This window comes from Aulostomus chinensis, chromosome 10 (genome assembly GCF_037954235.1).
Source record: "Aulostomus chinensis isolate RoL2024-O1b breed Wild chromosome 10, RoL_Achi_v1.0, whole genome shotgun sequence".
NCBI lineage: Eukaryota > Metazoa > Chordata > Actinopteri > Syngnathiformes > Aulostomidae > Aulostomus > Aulostomus chinensis.
In genome coordinates this window covers 27,604,962-27,621,293 of record NC_141329.1, presented here as the reverse complement: position 1 = coordinate 27,621,293, position 16,332 = coordinate 27,604,962, and the positions used below count along the sequence as shown (strand labels likewise).

The 16,332-nt window shown below is 44.4% G+C and overlaps 1 protein-coding gene across 9 annotated transcripts in view; it reads right to left on the bottom strand.

Annotated features, from left to right (window-relative positions):
• The window catches only part of gpr4 (G protein-coupled receptor 4), a 44,864-nt gene that overhangs the window by 22,864 nt on the left and 5,668 nt on the right, over window positions 1-16,332 (bottom strand). For 4 of the 9 annotated variants that reach the window (XM_086216803.1, XM_086216802.1, XM_086216800.1 and 1 more), the window contains exon 2: window positions 14,462-14,620. The exons of 3 other annotated variants lie outside the window; for them this stretch is intronic. The gene's annotated coding sequence lies outside the window, so the exon portion shown is untranslated. Of the gene's footprint in view, window positions 1-8,853; window positions 9,051-14,461; window positions 14,621-16,332 lie in introns of those variants that run through there. 2 more of the 9 variants (XM_086216804.1, XM_086216806.1) reach the window with 2 other exon arrangements.

Below are 16,332 nucleotides of genomic sequence, written 5' to 3'. Positions count from 1 at the left end.
GACACAGTGGTTTGTACACCGAGTACTTGGCTGCTAACTGCACCTCGGACAAATGATATTCCAGTGGAGGTTTGGAGTCGGAGGTGTCAGCAGTTTTAGTGACAGCTCCACTCAGGGAAGAAAAAAAAAACCTCCACCCGTTTTTGTGGTGCTGCTGAATCCCACCAGTGTGTGCGAGTGTGAGAGAGAGGGAGAGCGAGAGAGAGACTGAGGGAGTATCAAATATGCACATAATTGTCTGAGTTTCTGTCGACTCAAGAGTATGTGTGGGCGTGTGGTGATGGGCGAGTGTGTGTGAGACTGTTGACAGAAGTTAAAATGATTGACTGCCGAACAGAATAGATAACACACACACACACACACACACTATGGGAGGGGCCTGTGGTCAGCCACACCAAAACTGGTGAGAAAGGACAATCTGAAACAAAAAGGTTATAGATTTTGGAGAATAAAAGAATATTTGGATGCAGGAGACTGCCTGAGCCTGAGACCTGCTGTCCACAAAAGACTAACGGTGGTTCATGAGCACGATCTCCAGACGAGGAAGAAAACAGCGGGGGACGTGACTTTCCACCTCGAAAGGCACATTTCCCTCCCTGCTTGTTAGCATCCTCTCAGGGTTAATGGGATGAGGGCCACTGGGCCCAAAAATGGCTGCCGAGTGTCACTGCGGTTAAGGTGATGCTAATGATGCTATTGCCCCTACATTAGCAGCTAGTGGAGGCTCATTAGCTGGGGCTTGGGGGCTACATGGCTGATTCAGATTGGAGGTGATGTCAATGTCACTCCTTGACAAACATCCCCACCAAGAATGGCGTACGTGAGGGGCGTCCACGTCCTCTTGCCACATTTACCAGCGAGGCCATCAGATCAGATAACTGAGGTAAAAAAAAAAACACACGCCGCCACCAAGGAAACTCCTCCCACAGACTTGATGCATGATGTAGGCTAACATTAGCTACGCCTGCATCTACAGTTCCATGACAGAAGGCAGGCCTGAAGACTCCTCAAGATTCACTTAAGAATAAGACCATTTCATTAATCCCACACTTGAGGCAGTTTCAGCAGCATTTACAGAGGGAAGAAGACAGGATAATAAATTAAAAGACAGAGAAATATTTATGAAATAAGAAACAAACAAAAAAATTAATATTAATAATGCACGATAAAATGTTGACAATAAAACAGAACATAAATATCTCATGGCAGCATCTAAAAATAATATTACATATTGCTGTTATTGGTGTACGCAGACATGGCTGGTGTGTCAGCACGCAATCAAGTTAATTTCCTCCTGAAATAGAAATGCATCACGACACGAAGAGGTGGCGTGATCAAGGAACTGCTTAGGAAATTGTTTTTATTAATTAGTATTTAAAATGGGATGTTAATAAAGTCTCTGAGCAGGTTTTAACCTGAACAAGAGAACATTTTTCCTGGTTTCGGACCTCTTCAAAATGAGGTCTGATGGTCAGGGGTCGTTTCTTGGGTTAAAAAGGTAGAACAAATAGCGTGGAGGACCAGAGAGGGCCTCACTGCCCCGTGTCTCTGTGCCGTTACCCTGCTTTTAAGTACCAGAACGCATGTAAATCTGTTTGCCACGCTCGATCCATTATTCTGCCAAAACGTGTCTGCTTCCTGTGTTCCTTCCTGTTTTGTTTCATCTCATCCGATTGGTCTGTTCTATTCTGGTAACTGGTGTCGAATGACAAGTGAGCACAATGTGCTGAAGTTTCCCTTTTTTGATTTACGGCTGCAGCAGCTTACAAATATCTGATATGAATTAAAACCGAAGAAGATTAGACACAATTACTCACAAAAAAAAAGGTACATTTATACTTGAAAGGCACAAGCTTGTGAACAAAAAGTCATGTCAAGATGCACAATGTTGCAATTACCAAGGGATTAAAAGCATTTCACTCTCATTTGTGACTAAAAATGCGTGTTGCCCATTTCAAAAACAATCAAGATTACAGTTTAAAGCTGCGCTGAACAAAACTGAACAACAGTCAAAGGAGCATTGAGCTACCCAGTGAGCATAAATTGACAAGCAACATACACAAAAGCCTAAAAGTCATTAATTCAAAAGCTTCCGGTGACAGAAGTCAGAGTAGCCTGAGCATCACAGCAGAACTACGTACTCCGCTGCATTAAAGTGATTGAATAAATGAATTCATGAATAAATCCAGCCGTGTGATACAGAGTGCTGAGAGTCCCTCTTGTTCTCTCCGAGCAGGACTGCAGAGTGCCTGCGTCTCATTTACATGCACCACTGAAGTGTAAAATAAACGATGTGTACGTTACTAAGTTAAAGATTTGTAGAGCCGTTGTGCAGAACATGAGGATAAATAAAAGCGCAGACAGGAGGAGGAACATTTAAAGTCATTTTTCTTGTACTCTCAGAAAAGAGTGGTACTGCAACTTGTTTCGCACTCGCTGGTCACAGCAATACATTTCAGTCTTTAATCAAGATTGAAGAACAATGAAAACTCTTTCTAGCATAAGAGAAAAAAGGAATCTGGAAACAACAAAGCCTCTCAGTGTGATTGAGAGTGTTTTAAACCGCACTGAAAACAAACATGCCTCTCTGCCCGCTTGATTGAGGCGATAAGTTGCTCAGATTAGCAGAGCCGAAGTCGGCTGCCGCCATCACGGAACACAAGTTACAGCTAAATTATGACTTGTGTCCACCCAAGCCTTTACTGTGAGGCTGCCATGTTTGTCCTCGGTGGTGACACACATTTCTACTGGATGTCACAACTGCTAAAATGTTCATCTTTGGGTAAAACATGTCATTCAATCGATGCCTTAAGTATTTTTTTCCCGTGTTCAAGTCAAAAAAATACACGTGTGTTAAAATGGCAATCGTAATAATGTTCTCTGGTACCAAAAAACAGACACTGCTAGCATTGTTAATTCATTTAATGTATGCAACTTAACAATTTTGTCATAGTTCAGTTAATACACGGTGACATTTAAAATGATTAAACCTTCAAAAAACAAACAAACAACCACCAACAAATGTCGCTTTTTTACACGGATGTGTTGGATCACAATTAACACCAACTGACAAAAAAGACTCAAAAAAAACCAAAAACAGATTTCTAGTTTGGCGCTGAACGACCGCGAGCAAGTGGGTTTAGCTGAATGCTGCAGCTGGTCACGATAGTTTATGGTAGTGCCAAACCAGAAGAATGACAGCTTACACCAAACTGAGCACACGGCTGGATTAAAGACGACGTGGATGACAACAAATAAGGTGTTTGAGAGGTTTTAATGGACATTTTTGAGCGGTTCTGCTTTTGTGCCCAGTTGGTCCATTTAGCTTCGAGCTAAATATGCATTAAAACCTCCACACCTTCCAAACCCACCACAGACGGATGACAACCGTTTTGACGCTGCCTCATTCGGGTTTAGGTAGAACACAAAATCTCCAACGCTGCTGCTGCTTGTTGAGTTTGCTTTATTTACAACTGCTCAATATATTTGACACAGGCTCCTATCATAGCCCAGAAATCTATTTTTACGTACGACGCGTCTCATTCCTTCCAGCTGCTCAATAAAGCATCATCTCATCATCTTCAATAGTCCATTACTGAGGCGGTCGATAGCTACAGACCTGCAGAGAGACTGCTGGAAGATGGAAAGAAGATGGTATCACATCAGAGTTCATGAGAGACCCCCCCCCATGCACTGTGCCCCTCTTAGGCATCTGTCAGCACTTCCGAACCTACTTATCATCCCAAATGTATCACTCGACCTGCAGTATGTAATCAAGCAGAGATTATTACACGCCATGTTTAAAAGGACCAGGATCGACCAATCGTCTTGAAGCTTGACAGAACACAAAAGCATTTGATTCTGAAAGTCCTGCAGCTCCAAGGTCCCTCCATGGGGGAGCATTTCATTTTGGTTATTTTAAGGTCGTGTAACAGCACGCAATGCAAGAGCTCTTTAGGGATTTCACTTTTCCCATATGGTTCTCTATGTCATATGAAGTTCCTCCAGCTTGAAACGGGCCATCCCACAAGACTAAGGTTTATTATTGCCATATAAAGTTCTCGGGTCAGGCGTCGTGGAAATGACGAGAAGAACGTTCAGAACATTAGGAATGCTCAGAAGATGGTAAGCAACATTCCCAGAACGTTCAAGAGGTTTTCTTTAGAGATGAGGTGGATGTTAAGGGAACATTCAGGAGCTTTACATGTCATTACAAGGGAACATTCAGGAGCTTTACATGTCATTACAGGGGAACAAACTGTTCCCTGAAAGAAGTTTCAATGGACGGGACTCTCAATGGGAACATCCTCCGTACACGTTCACCTAAAATATCCTCCAAATGCTTCTGGTGGTTCTACTGGACCAGAAGGCTCTTTTGCTACGTCGATGATCCACGTTCTGTCCGAAGCAGCACCAGAGAACACACCTAACTCTGAAAGGTGGGAGCCCGTGTACGCTTTCCTCATTTCTGAATCTTTGTTGCGTTGAACCGCTCAACATCCCAATCAAAAAAATGCTGTATGGAAAAAGACCCAGCAGCCCGGTGGTGCAGTGATCCTCCCTGTGGCCCCCCAGCAAGAAGGTTGTGGGTGGAGCCCCGGCTGCAGCACGGGGTCTTTCTGTGTGAGTCTCCATGTTCTCCCTGTTCCTGCTGGGTTCTCTCTGGTACTCCAGCTTCCTCCACAGTCCAAAGACATCAAGAGGGGACCAGGTTAATCCAGACTCTAAATTGACCGTAGGCGTGGCTGGGAGAGCCAATGGTTGTCTGTCTCTATGTGTTGGCCCTGCCATGGACTGGTGACCTGTCCAGGGGGAAGGCTGCTGGGATAGGCTCCACCCCCACCACCCTCAACAGGAGAAGAGGGAGAACATGGATGGATGGAAAGAAACCCACCTGCTGAAACTTCTTGTAGTACTACAGAAGAGCTTACTCTGACATGAAGTGAAAGGATCACATGTTGCCATTGATTTCATCATCGGTACATGGAAGTTTCAGCCACTGTGCAATGAAAACCTACAATAAAAATGTGTAAATATGCAATAAAATATCAAGAAACTTCATAATGCTACTTTTGACTCCACCCTCCCTTCTAGTTATTTTTCTGCACTGTTTCCAAAGACTTATTTAGTCCAAATGGCAGCAGCATCATGTCTTTGGTTCTCTGGGGAGGGGGAACTTTTGGGGGGGTAAAAATAATTTCACCGATATTAAGTTTAGACTCTGGTTGTTGTGGTTGGTTAGTTCCTCCACAGGTGCCTAATAGTGGTAAAAAATGGGTTTTAGGTGAGAGGGAAGAGAGAAGCGACACAGCTAGAGAGGATATTATCGTCGCTCAAAGGAAAATAAATAGTGAGAAAAGATAGCAACGAGACCATGTGAGGGAAGGAAAAGAGCCAAATGGGAAGAAAGAAAGACTGTAATTTTAGATCTGGGCAGAAAGAAAATAACAGAGAATGATTAAAAAAGAAGAGTTGAAAGACTGGCGTGAGCTGTAAGAAGATAGAAAACAGGGAACCACAATGAGTGGTGCAAGGAAATGGGATGGGGATGGAGAGGGAAACTGAGCTGGAAGTTTAATGGGGATGAAAGCAGGCTCACAAACAGGGTGGGGGGTTATCGACCATATGAAACTGCTCTAATGCCGTTTCCACACTGGAGACATGGTGGTGTGGGTGGCTGTGTGTGTGTGTTACTTATAGACAGACAGTGACCTCATCACACCCTGAGTGCATTTCGACTTGGCGTCAGACTGTCAGCACTTATACAAATACACACTACAGATCCCTGTATCCCCTCTTCCACCTCTTTGCTTTGGTCTCCCTCTCGTTTTAGTCCCCCTCTCCGTCTGCAGGCCGTCAGCCGTATCATTTCATCTGCACACAGAGATGTTTGCCGTGGCGTTGCACGAGGGTACAGGGCTCTGTCATACCAGGTCCTACTTTCCTTTCTTAGCACAAACAGAAAGGGCTGGGCACTCACATTTTTGGCACAAGAAGAGGAAGTCTTTATTTTCATTGTGCATAAAAACAATGATCTGTCCTCTGCATTGAACCTGTCTTCCATGGAACAGTGAGCCATGAAGACACCTAGACCTGCTGTTGATGCGCGCCTGGTCACACATTAACAAACAAATGAGCGTTCAAAATCTACAGTCTTTCCACATTCATGTTTTTGTTTCTTTTAAAATCACTCAGCAGCTCTGTATTTATTTAGGTGTTTCCTGCAGCCGCTCCTGGGAATGTCTGGCCCCGCCCTAACGTGATTCACCTGTGTTTGATTATTCACCTGTGTCCCATTGTCTTCCCTTTCCTCCTGTAGTTAGTCTGCATGCTCCCTGCTCCACTTCCTCCCTCACTCCTTAGAGCAACCTTTTTTTAAACTGGGTTAGCCTGTCTAGAGTTTTGGCCTCACTGGGGCACTTTTTTGCGCTTCGTTTAAGACTTTGCGCAACGTAAATTAGTCTTTGCCTTGAGTGTCAGATCCTATGAATGATTCTCCAATTAAAACAAAATAAACTAATTTGTCCTCCAAACTGTGACGTAGCTCAGTTCAGTGGGAAGGGAGCTGCATCATCCTCACATTCAGTCCATCCAAACCCACACCACTGTTAATTCTGATGGAGAGGATATTATTATTATTATTATTATTATTATTATTATTATTATTATTATTATTATTATTATTATTATATTGTTATTATTATATTGTTATTATTATATTGTTATTATTATATTGTTATTGTTATTATTGTTATTGTTATTATTGTTATTATTGTTATTATTGTTATTATTGTTATTATTATTGTTATTATTATTATTATTATTATAGCATTTCGTACTACATTGCAAACTCACAGGATAACAACATCACTACACAGCCACTCTGCAATACAGATACATTGCAAGATAATTTCTCTACAATACAGATCATGATATCTGTGTAACCGACGAAAGAATGAACCAAAAAGTAGGAATTATTATCTCAGCCAGATAAATAATCAGCTGACTGCAATAAACAATTTAAAAAAGAAATACACAGTCCTAAGCCACAAACAGCCACCAAAGTCCAAGAAGCATCAGCTACAGGACGTCTGAAGTTAGTTAAAAATTACTTTTGGTTGATTGGCCATTGATTTCTGAAACAGAAATCTAGAGCCAAAGGTCTCGGGAGTCAATAAAGGCTTAAATTTTTGCACTCACTGTGACGAATTAGAAATTTTTTTTTTGGAGGGGGGGGGGGGGGGGGTCCACCATCGGTAGATGAAGTGACAGAGCAGTGAAATGTGACGTCAGACTGATTTGACCTCTCACGTCATCAATGTGAGGGCAAGCATGGAGGACAAGAGTCCGACAGAGAAGTGACGTCCTCAGCCTTTTCACACTTGGAGACATTCGTGTCGTGTTACCATGACAACACATCAGAGGTGGCCAACGATGAAACACACTGACACAAACTCTGCATAAAGACCTCCAGTTCCACTTAGTACTTAATTCCGGAAGTGTGTGGGGGTGGACGGCGCGGCGCGGCTCAGGCCACCGCCACTTTCACCGCCTCGTGAGTCATCCGGCTAATTGGGAAATCGCAGTCGTGACACAGCAGCGTCTGCAGAGCATTTATCCACTTAGACGCCACGTGAGGCGGCAGGCAGGTGATCCTGAAGCCTGACGGGACAAAAAAAGTCCCAGCAATGACCTTCATTTCAAGAGGCTGTTATCAATGATGTTTTCTGAACTATGAAACAACCGTGTTCATCCTCCGGAGGGGGACTGGACAGGCGGTGTCACATGTCAGCAGAACTGGATCCTGTTCCTCTTTTGATAGCCGTTAGAATTCATTTCAACAGAGTGAAAAGTGCACCTTTCCAGATCTTTGGTTTTACTTGTCAGCTCCTTGGCATTTTCCCCTCTAAATGTTTACTACCAGTCCATTTCAACGTTTAACACCTTAGCGTTTTCAAAGCCGTTTTAAAAACTTGCCAAAATAAACCACAACTTGGGAGTTTTACCCGTCACACATTGAAGTTGGGTCCACATCCCTGTTAATAGTGATGTGCGGGTGACGTGCTAGCTGTTAACATCATCCTCTGCTGCTGCAGCCACTCTGGCCCTTAATCACAATTATTACTGAACCACAGAGGCTCATAAGTGCCTATCAGACCTTCTCTAGAGATCAAGTCCACCATCACGGCTCTCTCCTTCACATTCACACTTCATTATGGAGCCTCCCCCCCTACTGATCCCTTCTCCCCTATCCATCATCTGTCTCTGATCCCTGGGCGGTTCTTGACTGCCCTCCTCGTCTCTAGAGCCCACTTCCATTTCCTTTCTTCTCAACGCAACTCTTAGCACTTCTCTCTTTCCGTTTGTCTTATTCTTCGCCGTATCGCTTGTCCTTTCCAGCAGTGTCACAGCGGTGGTGTACCGCACAATGAGAGCTGGCAGGTGGAGTCAGCAGGCGACCCAGGAACTCACTGGCAGCCAGACTGGGGGACTGACTTAAGATCCCAGAGTCCAGTATGAGTACCCTGTTGACTTCTAGGACAGCCAGCTCAGAAACCACAGTAGCTCACAAAAAGACAGTCCTCAAATCTGAAGCCTGATCACATGACCATGCGCAGTGTGAAGTTACTGTAGTAGCAAAACAGAGAAGGCTTATAAATGAGTGAGTTCATTTGCAATGAAACCGTAACGTAAAAATGGTAGCATTTACCATTTAGTGGACGACTTTGTAAGTGGCGTTAAAGGTTAAACGCTTACTACAAAAACTTAAGAGGAATTATCTCAGAAGAGTTTGGTCAAAAACTCATTTACCACTGCACTCCAGTCCACATTTGTGTTTCCTAAAAAAGTTACCTGCCCGAGGACGTTCTGCCAGTGGAGCCACAGCTACGAAAGTTGTTGATATTCAGCTGCACATCATCGTCTTTAACATGGCTCACTCTTTTGCCACTGACAATCTTTAAGGACCACTTCTTCCTGCCCTCCTCTGGGAAGTAAAAAGTGCTGACTGCAATGAAAACCCAGCTCTTCCTGAGAAATGCCCATGTGGACTTCCTCGTTATCTCATTGGCACGCTCACAATTCAAGTTCTAAAATGAAACTGCAAGGTAAATAAAGACAGCTGGAAGTTGGGTGGAGATGAAGAACAATACAATGCGTGACTCACGTTCTCTCCAGCCACTCCTGATGTTCTGACAAACCCATCACACAGAGTGCGGAGTTGAAAAGTTAAACTAAAAAAAAAAAAAGAAAAAAAAGGTGTGTTTGTTGCCTAACTTTGCTCAAGGGTGAAGGTATTTTGGTAAAGGTCACGCTGCTCCCTGACTGAATAGACAGAAATCTATCCCAGGGTGAGGTGACAGTGTGTGTGTGTGTGTAGCACAGCTACCCTTGTGAATCTAAAACCATCTTTGTGGGGATATTTAAAGATGGCAGGGATGGTTTGATCCACCCTTGCTTTGACCATTAACCCTCACACTGCCTTTCACCAGAAACATTTCTTGCCATGCCACCTACACCTCTACACAAAGCCCATTTTTCCTTCTTCAACATAAATCCTCTATTTGGTAATCAACCATCCTTGTGCTCATTTAAATTACCATCACACAAAAGGCTGAAAATTCTATTCGTTCAAGAACCTGAAACCATTTTCTTTACAAGCGAGCGCAGATTCAGGAAACCGAAGAAAGCCGAGGGAGCACCACGTCTGTCAGAGCAGAGACAGTAAAACAATATTTCATCCAGCAGAGGCCGAGATACTTTAAGTACCACTTCCATGTTTGAGGAGTGAATCTGCGTGAGCTGCTTCCATGTTTTGGACTGACTTCTGCACGACTGGGAGGTGAAGTGCTGCTACTCAGTATGCTGGTCATTTTCTACCCTCTCCCATTCTCCAAAGAACTCTGTGTGTGCGCGCGTGTGTGTGGAGATCTCTCATTTCACTCTGAGTCAATTGTCGTCCCCGTCCCCCACCTTAGAGGTCATGTGATCCGTCTGGTCTGCCGTTTTTCCACAATCTTCAAAAAGTCATGTCACCAGAGATGCTTCTCGGACCCGGGAAGAACCTGAACGAGGGAGTAGAAGTGTTGTGGTTGACCCGGTTTGTGGATCCTACATTCTGTTGTGAAGGATTCCTCAAAAAATTTAAACTGGAGGTTTTCAGTCACTTATCAACTCCCAGGAAATAGTTCATGGATCTTTACGGAGAAAGTCATCCAATTTTTTTTCCCACCAGCGTCTGTCTGCTGGCCGTTATCAGACACACAGCTATTAAATGCTAACCATCCTTTAACCCCTGTCATGGAGGATGTGCCTTTGCTTCAACTGTAGGCTCCTGTCAACCCTGACTCATAAACAGGCAGCCTTTGACCCCGTCCAGGTCAACAGCCTCACAAATTACAAGCCACTCAAATAAATCAAAACCTCTCCCCCTCCCTCTCTCCACCTCTAAGAAGGAAACTGAATGCATGACAACACGATGAATGCTCATGGAAGGAGGATTTGCTGTACAACGCTGGGTTCATTATATCCACGTTGAGGAGCTCCTCCATTGAGGTGGCAGCTGTTATTTCAGTTGGGATTTTGCTGCCAGCTCCTGTCCATTATCGTCTTGCACACACTTGACATTGTTCTCCACGTGTTAACTTTTAATCATCGTCATCGCGTCTACAGGCCAGTTTAAAAAGATTCCCCACGAAAGGGGACAGTTCCAGCTGTCCAAGTCACAGGACCAGTCTTCTATCTTGTAAACTGGCAGGTTTGGTGGACTCACAAAATGGAGAGTGGCCTTGAGGAATTACCTCTAGCTGGACAAGCTGCGGTTGCTCTGAAGCAGCAGCTGATATCAGACACCTTGCTGCTGCGCATAGACAAAAACACTTTTTGGGGATATTTGTGAAGACGACAGCAAAACCTGGTCTGTCCTGTGAGTTGAAGATTTTAAAACCACTGCACGGGAGCATAAAAACCCATTTCTTTTCTTGTGAATTTAGAACTTTGACCATTTCTGAAGATGGAACGCTGACCATAGCCAGCTGTCCTTGACGATGTCAGGAAACACACACACCACAGTTAGAGTGAGGACTGTTCTGGGAACTGTGTATACTTCTTATTAATACTCCCAAGTGTATTTTGATGAACTAAGATGTGTTCCTGCTTTTCCTTGGACAGTCAATGACACTTATCCTCTGTCAGTTGCTGCTACTGCTTGTCAGCCACCAAACACGCACGAGCTGGCTGGCTCTGCCTCCGAGGTCAGATGTAGTTCAGATAGTGACAGGAGCTGAGGGGGCGGGGCCTACTGTTATCAAGTGATGTAATCCTACAGAAAGTCAGTGGGTATTGTAGTGAATCTGTCATTATGATTAAACCATCCTAATTAGATACTCCTATTTTATCACCAGCAGTTTGCAATCATCTACACGTATATTTTGACAGCTGACGCAGCAAAAAAATAAAAAAATAAAAATGCTGCAAATCATATTTCTGCAAGTGAGACAGGAAGAGAAACGGGTACAGAAGGAAGGAGAAACTTGATTATCAAGTTGAGTTGAACGCACGGGGGGGAGTGGAGGGGGGTGCAGACAGAAGAGAAGAAAAGGCGTTCTACTCATTTTGATTATTACAAGTGTCTGAGTTGAAAGAAGGAATTCTGTAGGAAGAACAGAGGATTCATTGTGGTGACTGTTACAACTAAACGGACCATTAAGGTCTGGTGAAACGTTTCTGCAGCTCAGTGGAGCTCGATGCTTTCCTGGAGACCTCTGCCTCTGTCTCTCTGCCTCAGGCTGCTCATCTGCTTCACTCCTTAATGTGGTACAGTACATGCATATATTACATTTGCGGAACACACACACATAAAAAGCTCAGGGATTGCTTCAGAATAAAAATGCAATCATGATTCCAGTGAGCATGAATTCATAACATTATTTGGTCAAACGGTTTATCCTCCTTGAAGTTTTAATATCAGTGCTGCATCTCCCCGATATTAAGAAACAGAAGGTTCTTGAATAAATCTTCAGATTTAATAAACGTAACTGTCACAGCCGTGTGATCTACATCAGAGTCTCTGTTCGCAGAGCTGCAACACGATGAGAGGCTACAGGGAAGATGCTCCCATGAGCAGTGCAACACCAGGATTTACTGCAGCATGGTTATTTGTTTCTAAGACACACACACACACACACACACGGTGATCACCACCAAATTCTAAATGACGTAAACACAATGGCTTTGTTCTCCTACTTCACACCGCGGTGAGGTTTTAAAGCTCTGCAGATGCGTTGCGGCGGTAAAAACATCTGAACTGTGACGAAGGCTCCACAAAGAAGGCTGTAAAGCATTCCTCCAAGCAACAAAGACCAGAGCGAGGCCGTGTGCTTCGTGCTGTAAACGGGGACAGGAAGGAAGGATCATACAACACAATCTTTTGTGTCACATCAGCAAATGGCCTGAAGAGCCATGAGAACCCAAACGATCCAAAATAATTAACATTTGACACTGACCGTCAGCCACGAGAGGTCATGCTGGCTGAATTAGAAAATACAAACATGACCAGTTAGAGGATTCATGAACCAACCACAAGATCATCATCATCATCATCATCATCACCTGTTCCAACTGTCCAGCTAGAGGGAGCCACACCTCGCGTGTCCATGTCTGTAGAGGAAGAACATTTACACCTGATCGCACTTGGATTTTGCAGGAGGGAGCAGACGAATGCAACATCCTCCATCCACTAGGTGGCGCTGGAGAACACACTAGCTACAAAGCTGCACATCAAATGAAGAAAACACTTGCAACATAAATGAAAGGTTTACGGCAGCCGCTTTACTTCATGTCACCACCAGGTGGGGCTACGACTTAAATTCAGCTTGAAGATAAATGTTTGGGAAAAACATCTGTTTCCGGCTCTGACGGTGAAATATTAGAAAAAAATTGGTCTCATCACCATGGTAACACAACTCTCAGGCTCCACAGTGGCCCGTCAGAGTTCGCAGTCTCACTAAACCTGCAATGGACCTCATCCGCCCACTCGGAGAAGGACCTAAAAATACTAAAAACGCAAAAACTTTGCAACTCTCCACCAACTTTGGTGAACTGTGGGCTCAGCGTTTGCGCGTGTTCTCCTCTGTGGTTCACCTGCCCTCAAAAGGGAGGACTTGTGACATACATGATGAGTCCACAGCCCTGTTTCGTCTTGGAACAGAGCTGCAGCCCCATACTGCAATGTCAAACCTCACATTCAAGGCCCCCCAAGGGCTGCCTTCACATCCTCCTAAACTCACTCTGCGTGACTGTCAGTCATTTTATCTTGTGAGGAGTTAACGCGTTCTATTCCTGTACACTGCGTTCTAACACTTCACCGGGAAGACTCCCTCACCTCATCTCAGTCTCCAAATGATGCTTTGCCGCACAACAAGCAGCGGAGCGATGATGAGACGCCGTGTGTGAGACGAGAACGCGGAGTCCCAAAGATGGACGACCCTGAGAGACCCGCATCACAGGTGGTTTGATTTGCAGCAAGAACAGGAAGAGCAAAATGACTGGGGATGCTGGGACAGGTGTTGGCACTACCTGCCCGGTCGTGTAGCTAGCTAGCCGTCACACACACCAGCAGGAACACCACAGAGGAAAGAAAAAAAAAAAAAAGAGAGAAGGAAATCCAGGACCATTGTGGCATGAAGAGAGGACTTCTATTGTCCCATGAGAGTCCAGGACGGTCGGTCCTTGCCCCTGGCCCATTAGTCAAGTGGCAGATGTCCACTTATGATTTATTAATTGTCTGCAGTCAAACGCTCTGAAGCAGCAGCAGAGGAACAAGCACCTACTGTACTCACACAGCTCAGCCCATCTCTCATCAACTAATGCGTTTGGTTTTTCAACAACTTAACGGGCCAAAACTCCGGCTGCTGTGTGAGAAGCGGAGTCGGACACAGAGCACAAGGAGAGTTCAGAATTGGGGGGGGGAGGAGACCACCGGACTAAATCTGCTTCACTGATGTCTTAAAACCCCTCAGACAGTTTATGTACAGTACGAGAGCATTATGTCACAGGCTGTGGCGTGTTTAACCCAGATCATAAACAGACATGCAATGTGTGACTGGATGTTATGGGATGTGAATATGCTGACATAGTGACCCAATAATGCAACAGCCAAGGAAGGATCCCAACAACTCCAGACAAAGGCTTTGATACACACGTCATTTTAAGACTAGTTCAAAACTCCTTTGTTATTAGAGAATTTCTTAGAATAAGGACTAAAGATACTTTACTTCAAGGACTAGATAATAAAATAAATGCTCAAAGTAATGATTTCTTTTAATATTACATGTTTTGTACGTATGAATTCATTCATCCTCTGAGCAGAGTTGTTTTGTAGCAGGTGACAGTTTCACTTCTTCCTCTTTATGTAAAAAAAAAAAAAAAAAAAACAGAGAGAGAGAGAAAGTGCAGTACTCACGTTGAGGGCCGAGTCACCTCCTAAAACATATCCTGTATCCAGCCAGGGAACCAGTACCATCAGCGCAGTGTCCCTGAAAGATGATAGCGGTGGCGATCGTGTTTCAGTAAAACCTCCAGAGCTCAGATGAGTGTGAGCTGAGCGGCAGCAGCCTGCAGACTGAAGGAGAGCGAGCCAGGCAGAGAGGGAGGAGGGAGGAGGGGAGGGAGAGAGAGGGGAGGGCTTAACAGCTGCAGATCAACTCCTGCACAAAGCTCTCTCTCTCTCTCTCTCTATGGCTGAGCCTCACGTGAACATAAAGTATGTTGAAGACCCTGTAGGTCATGTCATCTTTACACTGTGCAAGCTTACATAGGACAACGATTTTTAAGAAATCAGGAAGGTATCACCGTGATCCTGCACAAAAAAACCAACAACACTGTTCCACCCAGTTGATGAAGACTTTCAAACCACAGCAACGAGCTGCAACAGCTGTCAAGAACAGCCTCACAGGTTCTGTTGAGGCTGCATCATTTTAATGTCCTCAGAGAGAGACCGCTGTGTTAGCGCTCGCTCACGTGTGCATTTGGCTGGTGTAAAACATCTCGCAGCAGTCAACTCATCATGTCCCATTAGTACTCATTAAAACACCATCCGGCTCGTCAACTGTGGAAGGTGAGCGGTCCAGCCAGCGTCTACGTGTGATTTAGGAAGCTCAGAGACAATCTGGCTTTTATTTCCGCTGGTTTATGAGAGTGAAGCCTGCAGCATTTCCTCTACTTGATCCCTAAACACTGCAAGATTCTTCCAAACCTTGAAATGATTTTTCTTGACCGCCAAATGGACAGTTGTGCAGCTCTGTGAATGCTTAATTCAACTCTACAAATATCTCAGTAGGTCTTCTGGTAGAGACCTCACAAGAGAGGACAGGAAGGACACGAATGCAATGTGGGACAATGAGGACACTTTCAGGGTTGTGCAACTGTCCCCTCCCTGCAGGACGGCTCAGGAACCCTGCTGCCCACGATGCAGAATACGGCCATCAAAAACAATCGAATATTTGTGACGAATCCAGCTTTAAAACTAACCTGATAGAGTGTCTATCAGACAATGGAGATATTTGAAGAAAATGGCAGCACGTGCCATTTCAAGCTGCACTAACTGCTTACGGTGGATATATTTTGTTGTCCAGACCATGGAAGGTGCTACAGCAGCTCTGTGAATCCCCGCTGCAGCGGCTGTGTTGAGACAGGTGCAGACAGAATGTGGAGAGCACACGGAGAGCTCAGACCTCCGACAAGGCCACCAGCCCACTCTTATATTATGTGTAAACCTACTTATGTCAGGACGGACCTGCAAAAATTCAAAATACAAAAAAGGGACTCCATGTTCAGGGGGCAGAAGGCTCCCCCGTTAACAAACACCCTTTCCACTGCGGTGACTGTGAAACTGGATAAATGGTTTCCAGTGTCAAGCAATAACAAAAAATGCAATCATAATTGATTCTATTACTTCATTTATCCACATTAAAGTCAGCAGGGACACAGACTTTATGCATTGTGAAATTCATTTTTTGCGGCAATGACGAGCACTGCGTGAACAAGTTTGCTGGGAGTTTGGATGAAAGCAACTTTCCTTTATGAAAATGTCAGCTCCAGCCGACCGCAGCCCTGGAGAACTCGTTTATTCGAGTGGATCCAACTTCTCAGGATCTGCACCAAATATTACACACAAAAAAAAAGAAAGGTATAATTTAACATTTCATATGTACTTCACACGAGTCCATGTGAAATCTCCGGAGGCATCAATGAAAATGACAATAAAACAAAAATCTGCAATGTTACAGTGAATTTAACAAAACAACTTCAGGACAAATCCAGACCGCCAGCTCG